The sequence below is a fragment of the Cololabis saira genome, chromosome 17 (assembly GCF_033807715.1).
Source record: "Cololabis saira isolate AMF1-May2022 chromosome 17, fColSai1.1, whole genome shotgun sequence".
NCBI classification, from domain to species: Eukaryota; Metazoa; Chordata; class Actinopteri; order Beloniformes; family Belonidae; genus Cololabis; species Cololabis saira.
In genome coordinates, this window is record NC_084603.1 from 25,724,056 (window position 1) to 25,744,175 (window position 20,120).

The following is a 20,120-nucleotide window of genomic DNA, read 5'->3' on the forward strand; positions in this document are numbered from 1 at the left end:
TGGCTCTGTGCAGCAAACCATCTGGCATGTCAGCTTAGGTATTAAACTCCCTTGCAGACATGCACACAGGCACCTCATACACTTGTTCTTATTTACTACTTTCCAGTACACTCTGGAGGTGAGCATTTGCCTCTCATATTTTCTTCCAAACACAAGGTTTGAATCGTTGTGTATTTGTATTTGTTTCAACAAGTTGTATGCTTCACACATGGTACTCACAGGCACTCTGGTACACAGGTACAACACATGTCTGTCGGGAGGCTCAGTGTGACAGTTGAGTTCATCAGACAAATTTGGACGGAAACTAACCGTCACCCAGCCCCTATCCTTAAACACACTGGTGGGGTTCTGTCGTTACCTTGAAAAAACACCAGCTTTTACTGAAGAATATGATAAAAAAAAATAATTAAAAAAAGATTCAAACCGAATCATGCCCCTTAAAGGGGACCTATTATGAAAAACACGTTTTTTCTTGTTTTAACATATATAAAGTGGTCTCCCCTCAGCCTGCCAGCACAGGGGAGACAAAATACCATGAAATTCTGCAGGGTCTCCGACCCCCGCCTTACAGAGTCCCCCAGTGTCACGTGACCTTTTTTGGAGCCATTCTGAATCTGCGCCTATGGTGACGTCACCATAGGCGCAGATTTCCATAGGTTCAGCCTCCGCTGCTGAAACCACGCCCACAACCAGCTCTCTCCGCTGCTGGAGCGGTCCATCCTTCAGCCAGCGCCGTGGCGCCGCAGAACCGGGTTAAATCATCCAGGTTCCCGGGTGGTTTGAGAGCTGGGTCCTCGGAGGTCTGTCCCAGGCTGGACCAGCTTCACTCTCCGAGATTTTCAGGCAAATCTGTCGGTTTGATCACCGGTAACGGGAGATGCGCCGCGGATGCGCTCCGGAGCCGATCTGTGCGCCCGCCGTGGGGTTGCAGCGCCCGTCGCGCAGCATCCGCCGGGCAGATCCGGCTGAAATTCCGCTGGTCGGTCCCCGGGAGTCCCTGCTACCAGTCCAGGCCGGTTCCTGCGGTCCCGGCCGGTCGGTACCGGTAAGATTCCCTGGTTAAAGCCGCGGTGATGCGCTGCTCCCGGGCGCCCGGCGTGGCTCCGGGGCAGCGTTCAGCATCCGCCGGGTAGATCCGGCTTAAATAGTGCATAAATGTTATTTATATACAACTCATATTTTATTTTTTTAACAATAAAGTTTCCATTTGTGAAAATTCAGTGTTGTGATAATTTACAGGCTCGGGCTGCTCTGGCGGAGCGAGGGTTTATTCTCCTCCCCTGCTACACGTCATTCAGGGAGCCAATCAGCACAGAGCCTCATTATCATACCCCCCCCTTCCCTAAAAATGAGGCGCAGAAAAAGAGGTTAGAAGCGGTAAAACTAGTGACAGGGCCCACAGGCTGGATTTATGATTTATGTAGAAAAAACAAGCTTTAGATTGTTTTTAAGACATTCAAGGCCTGTTTAAAATATACATTAAATGCCATAATAGGTCACCTTTAAGTTTACACTCCCACCCCAAATCTGATCTTTCTCACTCTTTACATTATATGTTAGTGGAGACCGAGGATGCTTCTGTGTGCTGCTGCAGGTCAGGACGGCTTCCTTGGCCGCCAGTACAGGGGGGTGCACGCTCCAGGCAGCTGTTAGTGGACGGTTCAGGAGAGCTAACGGAGGAATCCCTTGTCACTGCTGTTAGATGTGGTGAGTTAGTTTAAGTTGCTTTGCAAATAACCCCCCCCCCCAAAAAAAAAAAAAAACTAAAATCCTATTTGAGCAACAAGAGCTTTCAGATTGAGGCGCATCCGTGCAAATCCGATTGGGATCACTTTCAAAATCTCATCTGAATGTGGTTTGAATCTGATGTGGAAACATTGCATTTCATGGGCATTAGCTGTTAAGACTAGACACAATCTAAATGTGCTAAAAATCAGATTTGTCCTGGCGGTCTTAGATGATAATGATTCTGATACCTCCCTGAACACTATACAGTTTATATTAGTATTAAAAGAAGACAAAAACAGCACAGGTACCGTAGATTGATTGGCTGTGCACCTTGTGGGCGTCTGATAACAATAAGATGTACCAAAGATTCAACAAACTGAAAATGAGTTGCAAACGCAACAGTCTTCTCCTCAGCCACCTATAACACCTCTTCACTTTTTGGCGCAGGACAAAAATGATTTCTCCCACCGCGGAGTATGACAGCATGTCTAAAGTACCACATGCCACACATTAGTCAAGCTCACTTTCTTCCTACTTTTCCTCAAAAGAAATTCTTGCAAGTCGCTGCTCTTCAGTCGGCAACTTCCTACATTTCCGAGGGTGGCACTCAGGCTTTTGTGTGGGGAAGAAAAGAGTGAAATTATTGAACTCTTGAGATGCTGAAGGGTGTTGCAATAGTATAACAAGACCAGAATAGCGATAGTTCATCCTGTCGAACATGGGCTTGGTTTATGAAGCCTGTCTTCTCAACTGCAGCATGTTTGATTAAAATTGATGAGGAAGGAGGCCTACTCTGCTTCTGTTACAATATCCTACATGAATTCTGTGGTTATGAGAGATTCCTAAATGTTTTAACAAGAAGATTTTCTGGTAAGAGCACTGTTTTTTTATTTCTTTTTTTAATCTTGCCCGTGAACCAAATTTGTCCTGAATGATTTTAGGATATTTGCATAAGACTCGGGTATTTGTCCTTACATTTAACAAACGTACAGAGCCTGAAAAATAGTCTCTGTATTCAGGGCTATTCATAATTGTGTCTCTTGGTAACTGTAAATTACATCACAAATTAAAAATCATGAATCTTTAATTTGCAGCCTTGGGGGATGCCACTCCAAGTTTGAATTACGGCTGGTTCTGAGCATTAAACAAATGTGTGTAATTCTTGTTTGTGGAGACTTTTGGCTTTAATTTTGACTCTTAAGAAGTTCTCTTATGCAAATAATTTGTTTGTCAAAAAGTAGTTGGATAAGTAGTGAATTATAGATAGTCAAAGCCGAGTGGTTGGCGATCTCTTCACTTCAGACTCTAACCTAGAAATTATTGAACCTCCACACCTTGAACAAGAGTGTGTTTTTTTTAATGATTAATTCAAATAAATACACGTTGTTTCTCAAAGTTATAATGATCACAGACCAACAAAAGTGGAATAAGTTATAGTTTTGAGATGCAGGTAGAAGTTGAGATGAGACGCATGAAAGTGACCTGATAGTTTGCTTCACTCTAAACTCTTAAGACTCTCGCAGGGAGTTAACCGCTTCTGTGCAAGTGCCATCAGTTTAAAGGGAAAATCAGCCGCTCAGTTTATTCTGTTATGAAAATCCTTCACAGTCCAGTCTTAGCAGTTACAGTGTGAGGAAAGAGGCAAAACAGTCTCACACTGCTACCATCCTTTGTTAGAAGCATAGCCACAAACTTTTCCTTGCCCTCAGGGGCCTCGCACTTTTTTTGATAAATATTATTCATCTATTTTCTTACCATGAAAAAGTCTCACAATGCTTTTCTTCTCTATTCTTCTTTCTTCCTTGTCTAGGTGAATCTCGGGAGTATCCCCATCTTCTAGTAGCAGGGAACGGTCCTCTATTTCCAAAGAAGGCTTACAGTGCAAGTTTTATGTTAGATACAGTATGTTATGAAATTTTAACCAAACTTTCTTGCAGCTGCTCAATATATTTGGAGATATCATAATTGAAATGTTTTCTTTGACCCTTTGTAAACAATGTAACCTACCAATGTTTAAGAAATCACATGTTTTGCACTTTTCAAATTTCATTCAACAACCAACATGAGAGCACACGGTACCCTGATAACACTGACTACTGCACTGACGGAGGACCACTTTGCTAAAACTTTTATTCCTTCAGCTCTCTTGTTTCCCTCGATTGCTGTTCAGACACAGACAGTCAGTACTGATCCTTGTTTAAGCCATAATATTGTTGCAAGTTATAAAAATGAACCGGCTCAGGGTCAGATAACGCTGCACGGTAGATAAGAACAGTGAAACAACATGACAGCGAGGCAGCGGGTTATAACACCACCATTTCTCTGTCCATGCCGGCTCCATAAATCCCAGACTTCATTATCACTCCATTCCTCTGGAGTTTGAGTCTTTTTAGAAGCTCACATGGAGAGCTGTTGCTCATACGGGCTACTTTTCATCAAGTTAACACCTTTATTTATGTAATGGTGGCTTCCAGTGCTAGATCAACAATGAAAAATAACTTTTTTTCTCTTTTATAAGTAATTTGAAGTAATAACTAATAGAGAGAATTTACTGTCAATGGCAAAACAAAAATATAAAACCTAAAGATTTGACTTTTTTCTTCCGAAGTACAGAGAAAACAACAGGATTTGAAGGAGGATGGATGATGCTCTGAACTGTTTATATGACGCAGATCTGAATGGTTCTCTTAATTATATATTTTCTAACTCAGGCCTGGCTAAGGTTGTGTTTTTTTTTTCTGGGTTTTTCATTTGAACATCCACATATTTCCTCTCAGGCAAAAAATCATTTCTCTTTTCTTGTTATACCCTCCTTAATGTTCGATCAACACATTTGGTCAAAACTGTTTACATTTTGGCTTTGTATAATACCATGGACCTCAAATTTACTGAATATAATTGTTGAAATGTATTTATTTATTTGATTAATTATGTTTTTATTATTTTTTATTTCAGATCAAGCAGAGGAAAAAAATATGAAATTGCTCGATCATGAGGAAGGAAAATATATGGACTCATAATCCTTAACAACCACCATCATCATCGCAGTTACAATTAGTGATGCATCTTTTAGCTTTTAGGACGGCTTGAGTTCTTCTAGAAAGAGATTTTTGTTTTTCGACATATTTTTAATCAGATTGAGACTTGAACTGTTTAGTACATGTCACTGAGTTGACATGTCTTCCCTGAAGAAACGTGTTTATGCTCTTTGCCTTTGGCAAGATGCATTATCACCTTAGAAACCGTTTCCTCGTCACCAAAGCTACTTCGGTTTGATGGAATGATAAAACGGCACAAAATGTCAGTGAAAACCTGAGTATTCCTGCAGTTAATGACTGCCTTCTCCCCTGGCTCTTTACTGAACACGCATCCGTGACAATGACTGAAATCTCTGCATCACAAAAAAGATCCAGCATCATATTCTTTCCTTGTGCGAATTTGTGATTCATTACTGGATATCGGTTTAATCCAATCATCTACAGTCCATGACAGCTCTCTTTAGCCCACTAACCTTGTTTTCTCCCGTTTAGGTTTTAATGAGGCTTTGTGTTTCCCTTCTTTGTATGCAAATCTTTTTTCCTTTAGCCAGTTTGTTACACTTTGATCACAAAAATTGACTCTTGTTTCAGTCCATTTGTTTTCCATTTCTTTATTGTTGATTTCCATCGTACACTTCTTCACGTTTCCTGTCTTGCCATTTACTTCTGTTCCCCTTTAACAACCTTCCTGTTTAAATTGTGTTTGCTGCAGACAAAGCTATCTGGGAATAACCTGCATTGTTTGCCACGCTCCGTCTTGAATCACCTTCTTCAAGGGGTTTATAATCCTTCCCATTGTTTCATCTGACAGCTCTCTTGTTGAAGTCATGTTTCCTGTGAAACAGCCCATTAAGGTCTGCAAATACTCTCTTTTCCTTTTTTTATTGCAGATTAATTTACATAATTCAGTTTTTTTATTAGTAGATTCTGTAATTTTTTCACCCACTTAATCTGACAAAAGCCATCATTTATGGCAATTTCGAAGGCCAGAACGTTCAGCTGCCCAATAAAAAAAGTTTTGTGACATATTTGTGAGACAAAAACAGTTGAATTATCAACCTCCAAGAGAGGTTATTCTAATAATTTTTAGGGGTTGTAATTCACTTTAAGAACGAGAAAATAATTTTTCTCTCGACGTGAAGCACTGAGATTTGTGGTAATGGTGTCTTTTAATTTCCTTAATACATTTGGCATTGAGGGGGAAAATGGTTCTGCTGTATGCGATATGTTAATAAATTTATGTTTCCTCCATTTCACACAAATATATGTTTCATTGCTCTTCTCTAAGCTGTTGTCAGAAAGAAAGAAAAAGGAAGAAAGAAAAGCCTGGCGTGTATAATCTTACAACCCTCTGGATGGTGTGAAGTTCTGCTTTATTACCTCCCTCCATGAAGCCCGGGTTCTCATGGGCTCTTAAGTCAAATATGGGAAAGCACAGTTTAGTCTCCTTTGCAACGATGCTGAAGGTTTAACTTGTAGAGCATATCTGCACAGTTCGGCTCTGTATTCTTGCCCCAGGCGAAGCGGCCTTACAGGGCACCCTGCCAGAGCCAGGGATTAATATTAATGCCTGTCAAATTACTCAAAGATTCAATTATGCAAGATAATGTAAATACTGGTCTACTTTATCTCCTACACATAGAAAAAAAAACTGCCAGTCAGAGAATCTTAGTGTGACACAGCAGTTTGGCTCTTTTCTGCTTATGTGCACCTTTTAAGCTAGTTTTTTTAAATTATTTTATTATGAGGATATTTGGTTAAAGGTAATCACATTTGGGAGGCATTGCCACTTTTAATATATAATCGAACTTGCTATCTATTTCAGCTTCTCTGGAAAAAAAAAAGAAAAGTCTTTTCATTACTCAGTGATGCAGTGAAGGTTTTATGTATCTGAACGTCAACCTCCAGCAAAGTATCACAGGGGCCATTACAGTGGATTAGAAAGAGACTTGTTTTGTTGCTTTTTTAAGTCAGAGGGGCTTCGAGTCGTCGGGTTGGCGTGCCCTTTCATGCTTCAAACCTGCAGTTAATCACTGGCATCTCCAGCAAGAAAACCCAGCCAAGGTGAAAAAACCAGAGGAAAAAAACTTGACAGATAAGAGAAAACACTCAAGGAGTGAAGAAGCAGCCCAGACGGAGGTAGAAAGTTTCTCTTTTTTATTTTTTCCTTATTACTTGCGGCTGGTCATTCTTGGCAGCAGAAAAATGCGCTGACGGCCAGCCTTTTGTTTCAACTGAAGGGCAGTAATGAAGGAACTGCACGATACAATCTCCAAGCGACTGCTAGCAACCGTTATGGTCTCTTTACTGTAACATTTAGCATCTTAATGCACAGGGACTTTTTCCCTCTTTACATCAGCACAACACTATATTACTAAAGAGTACTTTTGGAAACAGCATCTGCAGATGACAGAAGCAATTCCTATAAGAGGAAACGTTGCTGTATCCTATTATGCAGTGCCTGCTTCGAGAATAGATGTGTTACACATGGGTACATGCGGGTACACAGCAGATAAATTATAAATACAGAAAGGTAGCTCAAAGGGCTAGGAATCTGTATGGTAGTGTCTCAAAGATAAAAATTTGCTGAATTTACTTAAACTGCTAGTTTCTTACTGCTTGTCATCAAAAAAAAATAATATAAATAAATAGATAAAAATGCAAAAAGCCTAAAAATGCTGCAAAGCATAGGCGCACGCAGCCAACAGGCTTTGCAGACTTTTCAGTTTTCATTGTAAGGATCAGTTTATTGCTATAAATATATTTTCTTTTTTGTCCTAAGTTGGCTCCATCTCTGCCTGGACTCGGGGCGTCACATCCACAAATTAACTTCACGTAACCGTTCAGCCCAGGCACGTCTTCTTGAGCAATCAGCCGCGACCCGAGCTGTCCAGAACAATAAAATCAAAATAAATCTAAACACTAATGAAGACCAGAGCGAGCTCATTATGTACCTGCTGATTTGGGAATATGTAATCTGAGTATTGTGTTCTGTAGTGAGAGTTTTCTCTTGGGTGCATGCAGCAGCGTCTGTGTTTGTACACATTGAAGAAATGTGTGTGTATATGTCAATGAATAGAAGCACGCAAATGACTGAAAGCCTCTTTGCCGGCCCAATGTCCCCTAAATAGCAGCAGCAGTAACAAGCTGCAATTTATACAACCTAACGTGGTGTTTCCATCAACAAACATAAAACACACTCACACACACTGCTCATACACAGCCTTGAGTGTGGATGCACTCCCGACCCCAGTACAGCACTTATCTGGGCTCCGCCCTGCTGCCACGGTCTGAGAGGAGGCTGAGCGTGGAGGTGGAGGATAAGAGGCTGAGCCCAAGAGGGGTAGTGATACTACCTCTGCTCCTCATCTGGCTCGCTTGTGGACAAAACCCATCCGTTAGAGTGCAGGTCACGCGCACACAGGATTACAGATGGGCCGGTGAGTCTCTGTGCCCCGCCACTCAATGATTTAAGGGGTGAGATTAAACAAGAGCAGCTACCTGAGCACATATGAGCAGAGGGATGTGTGCACTAGTTTTGTTTTATTCTGCCACAATCATACACATTTAACATGGCTCCCATGCACTTACTGTTGTTTTTCACTATTATATAACAGATATAACTCCAAACTTGTACAGAAATGGGTGAGCGCCAGCAGCTTAAAGACGATGGGACATTTGCACTGTGGGTCACCTTGCAGCTAAGTTAATATGTATTCTCTGTGAATAAATAAGGGACATACTGAATCCTTCATTAAAGGAGCTGACAGGATGTCTTAATCTCAATTATCTGAAGTACAGTAATCATGCAAAAGTTAGTACCCTCTCTTTTAATTCTATATCCTACTGTATATGTTTTTGTGTGAAAATCATCTAATAGTGCTTGGTTACAGTATTATGCAGATACAACCTCAGATGAATAATAACAATTACGTTTTCCATCATGTCATTCTTTATTAAACAAAAATAGAACCAAAAATTAAAAAAGATCATGAGAACAATACCAAGTACCTCCTTGGAGCTTCTACAGGATTTAAGAAGTTAATTTGAAGCCAGGTGCTACTAAACATCAGCCCTGTAGGACTGTAAACCTCTATAAAGAAGACATTTTCATAGTCCGTGTCTATTGTTTGATACCACAACGCTGAGAAGATAAGATGTAAGCAGTGGTGGTAGAGGAGTAATTGTGGCTGCACATTCAATCTGCATTAGTTGTAAAATAATTTTCAATTAATGTGAGATTCAATGTCACACAGTAGTCACATTTCCATTACCCCTAGTTTAGAAAAAATGAAACAAGCAAAGTATCACAAAAACCTTTTTAATCTTTCACAAAGGTGTTTTTTTCCAGACGTGTCGATAATCCAGTTCATCGCAAAAGTGTAATGGAAACACTCTCTGGCAGCGCTGTTGCGCCTGTCCATCTAAAGTCATCAAAGTCTAGATTCCAGATGCTTTTGGCCTCTTTAATATGAAATAGTGCTATAACACTAATTTAATGCTACACATTACTGCGTAAGAGCTTTCCCTCTGAATAATCACTTGAATGATAATCCACTGCCTTCATCCTCTGCTGACTATTTTTGCTACAGTGGTAGCGACAATCGCAATTATTTGTCAAAGACTGAAGATATTTTTGTCAATTTTCTTTGAGATCTTCTTTTTTATTGTTTTGAAGTCTGGCAGGACGAGATACGGAGAGTTATAAAGATACGGAGAGAGAACTAGGAGAGTTACGCTCATAATAAGAAAAACAATGGAAACACCCCCGCCCCACAGCAGTACCTTTATCACATATTCAGAGTTTCACTTTTGTTTTGCAAAAAAGTGTCATGGAAATTCACCTATTGAGAGAGACTATTCATAAGTGTTACACATTCAAGACAGTTGCTAATCTTCCCAGGTGTGAACACCCCATGGTCAGCAAGAGCAATAGTCACAGAAATACGAAACAACCCATGAGCCACATGTCAGACTCCACAGGCCTCACTGAGCAGGTCAACTGTCAGTCCGTGACAACATAATTACAAGAAGACTGAACAAATACATTTGATTTGAATGACTGCAAAAAGAAAGACAGAAGAATGTAGCAAGCTCATTGCCACTGGGGCCGACGGACAGGACAGAGGACACAAGGTTTAGTGCAGGAACTCCTTTATTCAATCACACCGCCACACGTGCACCAGCAGAACCTTCTCCCCACAGCCCCTTTGCTGGTGTTCAGCCACTTCTTATGTAGCCAGGCAGGGTGGAGAGGTTTATTGGGTTTACAGGTGTGCCCAATCGGCTGAGTGGCTGCTCCTCCCCCCTGCCACAAAGAACAACAACTGTGGGGTGTAAAACTACAACGTTTTAAAGGGAATGAAATTAAATTCCTCCACAATGATGTGAGACTTATACAGTCATACAGGAAATGGCTAGTTCAAGTTATTAATTGTAATCCTGGCATCAATTTCTTGGAAGACGTCGGTGGTGTTAGTGCAGGAATAGCGCTTGATGGTCACTCAGTGTTTTCAGGTGGTCACCTGACCTCATTTGTTGGATACATAATGTTGCTGAACTTAAACCTGACTGACTGCTGACTGCAGTCCCACATTATAAAAATGCCTCCCCAGAGTGCAGGTTAGGCTGATGGGTGTATCGCCCTCCACGTTCCTGGTGTTGCCATTCTCAGGAAAAGGTTAAATCTGGACTCAGCAGTTCACAAGACCGTTTTTGTTATTTTTATTTCTCCAGACTCCAATTTCTATGCTCCCTAGCAAATTGTTACCTACTTCTTTTTTCAAGTAGTTTCACTGATAAAAGCTTTTGTAAGGCTTCATACAAGCTACTGAATCATGGGGATACTCAGTATTACCCACCTTTTGATTTTCGTTTTTCTTAAATCATGGAACGGTGAAAAAAGTTATATGTTGCACTGTCGCACATTACATCATAACAAAAATGCCAAGACTTATTAGAATGCTGTACTGATCCTGGTGAATAAACAACGCACTATGAATATGTATTGTTCTGCTGGTGTTTAATTTAGAGGCAGCACCCTGTATGGGGCTAAATGAAAAGGAGTACTATCAACAAAATGAGTGCAGAGGGTGAGATCGATGTCTCATTTTGTTAAAGAAATTGCCAAAACTCCTGTCAAAACTCACATCAGGTTCAAGCACAGAAAGAGACATCTAGTGGACAATATTTTCTGAGGACACAGCAGTGAGACAAGGCCAACCCTCACCTCCAGGTTAAACCTCGGGCACAAAGAACAGTCCAATGGGCTTTTAGAGACCACATGACTTCACAAAGTGGTTGAAAACTTGGTTAAACTCTAACCCTCAGCTAAGCTTACAACAGCAGACTTGACCTGATTAGTTCAGTTTAACTTTGCTTTGTAGCCACTAACTATCTGTTTTTTCAAAACAAGCTGAGCAGTAAAAGATGAGGATTGAAAGAGTCCCATCATGATTTGAATTAACAAAATACATCTAGACCACATGAAACACTTGTATTAAAAGGCTGTTCCATTTACGGTACATCTTCACACATTTTCCCTCTGTTTCCTTGTACTGAATATTACCCACTATATTGCAAAAGTGTAATGGAAACAAGCTTTGCACATTTCCATGTCTCTGGCAGCGCTGGATGTGATGTAATCAGTCAATCTAAAGTCATCAAAATCTAGTTTCCGACTGTTTTTGGCCACATTAATATGATGTAGTTGTGCTATAACACTACATTATCATGCATTACATAAAGGTTTTGCCTCTGAACTGCCTTCATCTGACTGTTTTCTCAACAGCAGCAGTGGCAATCTCAATCAATTGTTAAAGATTAAAGATGTTTTAGTCGATCTCCTTGAACTTTGATATTTTTTTTTTTTGTTGTCTTAAGGAGAAGACTCACAGGATGAGATACGGACAGTTATAGGAACTAAGCTTATTCGAAAAACACTGCTCAATGGAAATAGTGACACCCTGCAGTACTACCTTTATCGCCAAGTACAATGTTTGCTTTTCTTTTGTGCAAAAGTGTAATGGAAACGTGACTATAGATGTGTTTCATTTCATGTTGATGTAGACAAGTAAGGAAAGAAATGTTAGTTCAGGAGCGTAAGCTTCTGTGGAAGACAGTGAGTTCTTTTGCAGGTCTTTAACATCCACAGAAAGTATCAGTCAGAAGTTTAGGCACATCTACTGATATTAACATATATCAGACATAGTCATTTTTAACCTCTATTTTTCTAAACAATGGCGTTACTACAGTGCCTTTAATTGGCTGGAGACCATTATTGTGTACTGAACATTTCCCTAGCCAGTAGCTCCAATGAAACCACATGATGTTACAAACTACTAGTCTTCAGTGAAAAAGTATTCAAGTACATCGTTTGTGAGACAGTTAATGTGGAAAACTGGAACAACATTTGATGCATCTTGGAATGTGGTTGTAAAAGCCATGAAACATGATGATGAAACTGGATGCAGCATCAGTTTGTTCACTGGCAAGTGTTTCTAGAAACGTTCCTGAACTAGCAAAGAGTTCTACTAATAACAGATTTGCATTGTAGCACAGTTTCACTCAAGGGTCTCAACATCAACCATTCAACACTGCATGCAGTAATTGCTCTAGGATCTCACCATCTTTTAATCATATTTGTAGCATAGATGAAGAAATCCCAGAATCCTTTGAGATTTTACATTGAAAATTAAGTTATTCAATTTAATCTATTTGCCCATGCAGTCTTTCACTCATCTTAACTCGTGAAAGATGCTTTAGGATATGATCAGCTCCAGAATAAATATGCATTCATAATCTAAATACACCAAAGAAGTTTGTTTAGCAGCTAGAAGATTCATGTGTCATGAACCTCTTCTCTCTTGTATTATATCACATTGAACATGAGCACTCCCTAGCTTTAACCAGTTTAATTTATGTTATACTGCATAATATATAATTAACACTGACATGATTATACAGTATTAGTTAATTGCTGTACAAATAATTACACATTAAAATGCAATTGTTTCTATTTATATGACTCTGTTATGGGATGTATTTCTAAAATGTAAGGAAAACAAATCTCCTGGCTGATGTGGCTGATAAGCTTTTTCTAGAGCAGCAAACTCAGTCAGTGGATTAGATGTCAGACTTAAGATGACCTTCCAGTTCAAGATTCTTGACTTAGTCAACAACTTCCACTTGTGGATGGTTATATGAATAAACAAGAAACAAAGGCTAAGAATACTACTCGTCTGAATATGCCATACTTGCAAACCAGTAAATGTTCTTTTGTAACAATGAGTATACAAACACCACAAATTAAACCTGAATAAAGGCATCATACAATTACCACTGCATCTGAATAAAATGCAAACCTTCCATTAGCATAATTAAAGTTCTAAATGACTCCTAAAACTTTGATAGAACATTAACATGACAAGGGTTTATAATGTATAAAGTACTTACTCTTAGCTGCTTACAAACACAAACGTCAGATGAGTAGCTGGAAAATACAAATGATCTCTTCAAGAATCCCGTCTCACAGCCTTCCTATAGGTCAGGGGTCTCCAACCCTGGTCCTCGAGAGCACCTATCCAGAATGTTTTAGATGTCTCCCTGCTTCAACACACCTGATTCAAATTAATGGTCGTCACCAGCTCGTCATCAAGGTCTGGACAGTTCTATTGTTGACACAGCTCCTTGTATCACGGTGTGCTGCTGCAGGGTAACATCTAAAACATGCTGGATAGGTAGGAATAGGTTGGTGACCCCTGCTATAGGTCCTATAAGTTGTAAGGGCCAGATTCAGGGAAATGTGATTGGCTGTTGCTAATGAAGACTGGCAGAAAAACTGACCAATAACGATCCTCAATAAATATCCATAGCAATCAAAGATATGGTGGATCTTTTCCACTGATGCATCTTTCCCAAAGTATCCATGACAATTTCCTCTCTGAAAGGGTCTCAGGTTACAACTGGACTTGCTCTTATGGCGCTTTTCCACTAGTACCTACTCAGCCCGACTCGCCTCAGGACGGCTTGTCCCCTTTTGCTTTTCCACAGCCAGGTGAGAAGTGGGCGGGTTGGCGTGAAGCTGCTGTGACGTACTCGATTGCGCAACCCCTTTGTTTGTGTCGGCGCAGATGAGAAAATCAGTTGTAGCCACGAGCGGCTGAGAGTAAAACAGAGGGCCTGTGGATCTGATCGTTCCTTATCACCCGTCTACATCCCTTTTTTAATTCTCTTGTCAGCCACCAGGTTTATGAACATCTGCACCACAGAGTTGGATCACCAAACAGACGTTTGCGCTGTATAATAAAATCGCCGCGAGTCGCTTTCGCACTGACTCCCCCTTCCTGATTCAAACGTCTGACGGCCCCGCCCCCCGACCAATCAGTGGCGTGTAGAGCGATGACGTCAGATCCAGGGCCGGCTCAGCCCGGTTAGAACCTCGGCAGCCTCGGTACAGAAAAAGTATCTGCTTGGCACGGCTCCACCTGCCTCGGCCCGTAGTGGAAAAGCGCAAGACGGGGACGTGGCGAGTAGAAGCGAGCTGAGTAGGTACTAGTGGAAAAGGGCCATTAGTGTCACAAGGACCAACGTAGCTTTGGTCTTTCACTTGTACCTCAGCCAATCCTCCCATCAGCTCCAGGGGAAACAGTTTCAACCTGTCCTATGGGCCAAAGAGCCCGTGGAAGCTAGAGATCCACTATTGTCACAATGGCCCCAACCTGCAAGTCTTTGGTTTTCCTTTGTCATTTGTTGCGAGACTGGAATCGAATAACATAAAACTTCAGGAAGTGCTTCTGAAAATGGTTAACCAGCACCTGACTATGATGCCATCTCCTTTGACCAATTAGCTCTTTTTCTGGGTACCCAGCCTGTGGTAGGGCTGAATCTGGCTGCCCCATCAGCAAGAGATTAGGAGTAATGGGACCTGGGTCAGAGTTTTATAAATCTCTGAATGGTCAAAGGGCAAAATACAGCAATAATATTTTTTCTTGTCTTCACCCAACTTTGACATTGTATGGTCCAAAGCAGTCCACTGCAATGGAGTAGAATTGTGGCTTAAATATTATCAGACAACATGGTAGTAAATCAACCATTTGGGGAGTTGAAGGTTTCCTCTTCCATCTTTTGGAGCCAGCACAGATATGCTGATAATGTCGAACAGCCTTGTTTTCTCTGAGTATCCAATACTACTCACCTCAGGAAATACTCTCTCCAGACCTGGGTGATGCAACTCTTCATCAGTGTCTTGGATAATTTACTCTGTAACAGGGTGCCAGAAATCAAGGACAATGGGATTGATGGAATCCTCTTCTAGTTTAGTAGTACATCTTAAACAGCCTCCCACTCGGATGAGCTCTGTTGACTTGTCAAATTTTGGGTCTAAGAGCAACTGGTTGGCCTGGCTTAAGTTTAATGAGTTCTGCAGGGAAGCTTTCTTGTTGACTTTGACACAGAATCTTTGACAGTCAGTAATCATCTACCGTGGGGTGACCGGGCACATCAGCCACCCCATGAGAACATTGTGTATCCTCTACCAAATCTCTCAACATTTGGTACAGTGTAGCATCAACAGTGGTGATACTCGGAAAGATGATGCCACAAAATACCGACGTTTGAAGAGAAAGAATGGTCTTTGTGACCGTTTTGAGATGACATCATTTCGCAAGAGTTTTTCCCCCAGGTAATATCATCCGCAGGGTTGTCCTTTGATGGCACTTAGTGCCAGTCTTTTGAACACTAACTACACACAACTTCAAACAAGGCATTGATTGCTGCTTTCAAGGGTCAACACATGATCTTGACAACTAAGAAAGTGACTTCTCTCATTCCACCTGGAGACTCACTCACTCGAGGCGTTATAGATCCATATGCCTGCTGGGATGCATCACGACAAATGTGAATGACTTTTTCACTTTTGGGCATATCTATTTAGCCGTAGTGTAGCAGTGAGGCTGTGATATCTTCTGAAGGTCAGGCAGCTCCGGTTGCAAAACCTTCCATGCATGCAACAAGTCTTCAGGCAGTCATAGGTCATCCCACTCTTTTCTGAATCACAACTTTCATTTGGGTTGTAAAGGGGAAAATTAACCCCAGGGGTCGTGCAGACTAGTCAGAGCTCTGAAAATGCTTCTTATGGTAACTGAGATGACAGTGTCAGTGTAAGCCAAGTGTTGATTCATAACAGTCCTGTTGGTTCTGATTGATCCACAGATTGGTGCTGGTGGATCTAGTTTCTTTTGGGAGATGGCTAATAACTGTTGGGACATTACTAACCTACTGCCAAAGCTCAAATCCTCCATTAACCAGGATATTGTGGAGTTTAATGTGGGATGTGGGATTCATCATATTTATCCACATCCTCAGGATGTGGATTCTGTAGGATGCTGACAGTTGGCTGTCACTGATATCATAGTCAGCCAAATAACTTGGACGACGTATTAGTCGTCGAGGTCTCATGGTCTGACTGAGGACTGTTCTTTTCCCATGTGACTACTGGAGGCCATTTTCTGTAGTATTTCCAAATCGGCTCAAAGGACCAAATTGAACTGAAGTCTAGTCGCTAAGTGTGGAAAGCTGCAGGCATCCAATTAGAGATGAGACTTAAGATGACTTTCCTGTTATTTTATTCAAGATTCTTCACTTGGTCTACAACCTGCACTTGTGGATGGGTCTATGAATAAACAAGAAACAAAAGGATAAGAATACAGGGCAGCAGGGGGACCCAGACCTTTCTCTCTCCATCCCCTTTGGGAATATTGAGGCGTTCCAGAATGTCCTGGCTCTGCCCTGGTTCCTTCTCCTGCTTGCCTGAAACACTTCCCCGGGGAAGTGCACGGGAGGCATCCTAACCACATGCCCAAACCCCCTCAACTGGCTCCTATTGATTTGAACGAGCAGTGACTGTACTGTTATTGTTCGGTTACAGCCTAAATAAAAATCTACTTCTATATGGTCCTTTGCAGCAACTGAATGTTTTCTAGCAATTTTTTCTCCACCCCCACCAAAAAGGGTGAATGCTGAATGCATTTTGTTAAAGAATTTATCAAAAATAAATAAATGCATATCTGAAATGCGGGGCTTATCCAGGATCCTTCTTTGGATCTTAAATGGTATGAACGCTGCAATGGCCAGACTGAAGTTAAACAAGCCTGCGCATGTCTGTTTCATGTGCTCGTACACAAGTGGTGCAATGTTTCCATCATGTGATACCATGCCTTGAGTAAATAATGGTAACGATGGTCAGCAAAGCAGCATCTTCATAAATGTTTCATCCCTCTTCAGGGCACGTGTGAGTGAGGGTGCATGTGACTGCTTCAGTAAGACAAGCATGTTTATCTCTCCAAAGACATCTGAGTGCTTACAGCTTGACGGGAAATCAGTGGGCAACACCGCTGATGAGGGTGTGTGTGCATACGAAAACATGTAGGGTGGGGTGTGTGTGTGCACTTGAACCATCCAGTGCTGCGGTCAGAGGCTGACTACTTACACCACCTAGTGGCTACGAGATCCATGGCTTTTCTCTCCATATGAAATAAAGTGCAGGAGAAAAAGAAAAAAGTCACTTGGGAAGAAAAAAAAAAACATGTTCAAGAAACACTACAGGAACAAAAAGATTGTTTATGAAAACTAAAGCACAAGAAAGGCCTTGAAGATAAAAGTCTCCATATCTAGCTGGGGTTTTTTTCGTAGTCAGACGAGATCAAAAGATGCGTGTTGGGAAGCTGCAAAATCAGCTGTAGCTCTGCACCTTAGGACATGTAGCCTCAACGAGAGGCTTCTGGCCGACACGTGCAAATCGTTAATCCCTGGTGCTTTTCATCCGCTGCTCCCCTCTTCTTCCCTCCTTCACGTTCTCAAACACCAGAGGACATTCTAGCAATCTTGATAAACTACAGACAATGCTGCCATTTTTCCCTTTGCATTTGCTCTCACACATTCCTGCCTAATTCATCATCCCTGTGCCACAGCTGAACCGGTGCCACATGTACTGTAATATACCGAAGACAGATCAGAGGCAGAGGTAACAGTCATTTATATTCAGGATTCCTGCTCTGTGAAATCTACATCTGCTCGAGCCCCTTCCGAGTCATGCATTTGCATTTTGAGCTATATGGAGAGGTAGAAGAGGCATAATTACATGGTATCTGTGCGATGTTTACCACACAAACATGCTGCAGTCTTTTCAGGCCATGACACTTAAGATTTAAAGGCTGCCTGCTCGTTGCATCATTAACGCAGCTGTCGCCAGTCACCTCTTTGTTCCCAGATAACATCCCCACATTCACCCCTTCTCCTCTGAGCTATTTGTAAGCTCAACTCTCAGCTAGAAACCTCAACAAGAGTCTTTTGTTTCCATTATGCATCAGTCAGTGAAACTGAGGGACAATATCCACAAACTGTCACAGCTGATTGCTCTCAGTGTGCCAACCACAATGGTGCTTCATCCCAGGCAGGTTCCTCGGGGATGAGAGGCAAGCAGAGGTTGCAAATGCTTATGAAGTCACTTCACTGGAGGTTACTGGAATAGAAAGCACCCCTGAGACAAAGTACAGCATTCAACAGCTGCTATAAACACAAATACCGTATGATGACACTAAATGTTATTCCTGCTCAGCAAATTATTCACCTATTCCATTAAAGAAAAATGAATAAATAAATGTCCAGCTCAACGACAAAAACATTTGAAAGAAAAACACATGGATTGTACAGAAAGTATCAATTTTTTTCAGTTTCAGATACAACTATTTACAGGTAACCAGCGATAATGTCCTTGAAACGGGTACAAACAATTTTTTTTCTCTTCCTGCAATTTTAGATTTTTCCAAACAACTCAGAAATAGTAGAAAATAATATCAGCATCAAGATGGAAAAAAAGCAGTCTGCGTGTTTCAAATGTCCATTATAGCCTATGTACAGAGAAGTATTTACATTCTAAAATTCCATTTAGACCAGAACTTTGCAAAGTAAATTACCGGTAAACGGTTGCAGTTATGCCCACTGCAGCCCTACGAACCACAGAAAACTGATATTTATACAGGTATGGCTGTCACTTAGTTCAGTGATACAATTGAGCAGTACACGACGGAGGCTTTTCAGAGGTTCAGGTGCATAATCAGGTAAAATGACGCCACAGCAGAATAAATAGGTGGGAACTTTACGTAGGTTGTGAACCACAAACATCATGAAATGAAAAACATGAAGTTGCATGTTGCTGGACGTACGGTTCCCCTCCCTCACATCAGCTACTACACAAAAGTACTGATTCCTATCGTACAGAGTCTGGTTTGAAGAAATTGTGTGCATTTTTAAGCCAAAACTCTAATTTATCAAACTCACTCCACGTCTACGTCCAGCCATGAAGCTATGTCTAATGGGGTCGATTATATTCAAACATGATAGCATCTCACTGGGTACAGACTTTGCATTTACACAATAGGAGGAGAAAGAATTAAATTAAATACATTTTTTAAAATTATTTCATTACAATGTAAAATGAAGCACAACCATTATCTGTAGTAATTCATCATATGTGCTATACTTGTGAGTTTAAAATGCAAATAGTAATTACACACTGTTGAATTAATTGAAATTTAAATAACCTAAAACTAAAATATGACCAAACTGAATATGGGTGACAAGGAAATAAAAGTTTCATGATAGTAGTTAATTTCCAAGTGCCATTATCAGTCACATAAAGGACATCCTAACATCGTAGATGTGTCCTGATTTCTTCAACAGTAACTCTTAATTTTGGGGAAAATGCCCTCAAAGAATAAAGAACAATCTAAAAGCATAAAGAAAGCTAAAAAGGGAATTAATTGTCACAAGAAAAACATAAGGAGCTTAAAAATCCTCTTAAACATTCAGTCCAACTGCAAATGTGTCGGTAAATGGATGTATGCATTCAAAAATAAAATTCACAATGGTTTACATACAGACATCATTCTAGCATCCATGAAGATGATCGATTTTTCTGCTGATCAATTTTGCCCCTGCCTGGGTGTGGATAAACGGAGATTAAAATGCAATGATCCATATAATCTGATTCATATGTTGACGCTACGGATGCGCCACCAGAAATGAAAACCTGACGGTCTCGTCTCAGCAGGCTGCTGTCAACCCTTTCCAGGGGACGTCTCCTTCGAGTCCATTTCATCGGACATTTCACGGATTACAGAGAAACTCACGGGATTACTTTGCCTATTCTCTGCCTGATTCCCCTGTGGATGAAACTGGATCTGACTTGAAGTGAGGCGTTGAGGAGAAGTGAAAATGTCTGCGTGTCTTCCAGCTAGCAGGGCTTTGGTTGAGGCTGTGCTCCAGAAAGGGAGTGAGACTTATTTGTGCGTTTAC

General features: G+C 41.0%; 1 protein-coding gene across 1 annotated transcript in view; it reads right to left on the bottom strand.

The window, feature by feature from the left end:
* Window positions 1–18,468: 18,468 nt before the first annotated feature.
* Window positions 18,469–20,120, bottom strand: part of wapla (WAPL cohesin release factor a) — a 19,535-nt gene continuing 17,883 nt past the window's right edge. Inside the window, exon 20 of the mRNA XM_061745299.1 lies at window positions 18,469–20,120. This exon is cut by the window's right edge and continues 281 nt beyond it. The gene's annotated coding sequence lies outside the window, so the exon portion shown is untranslated.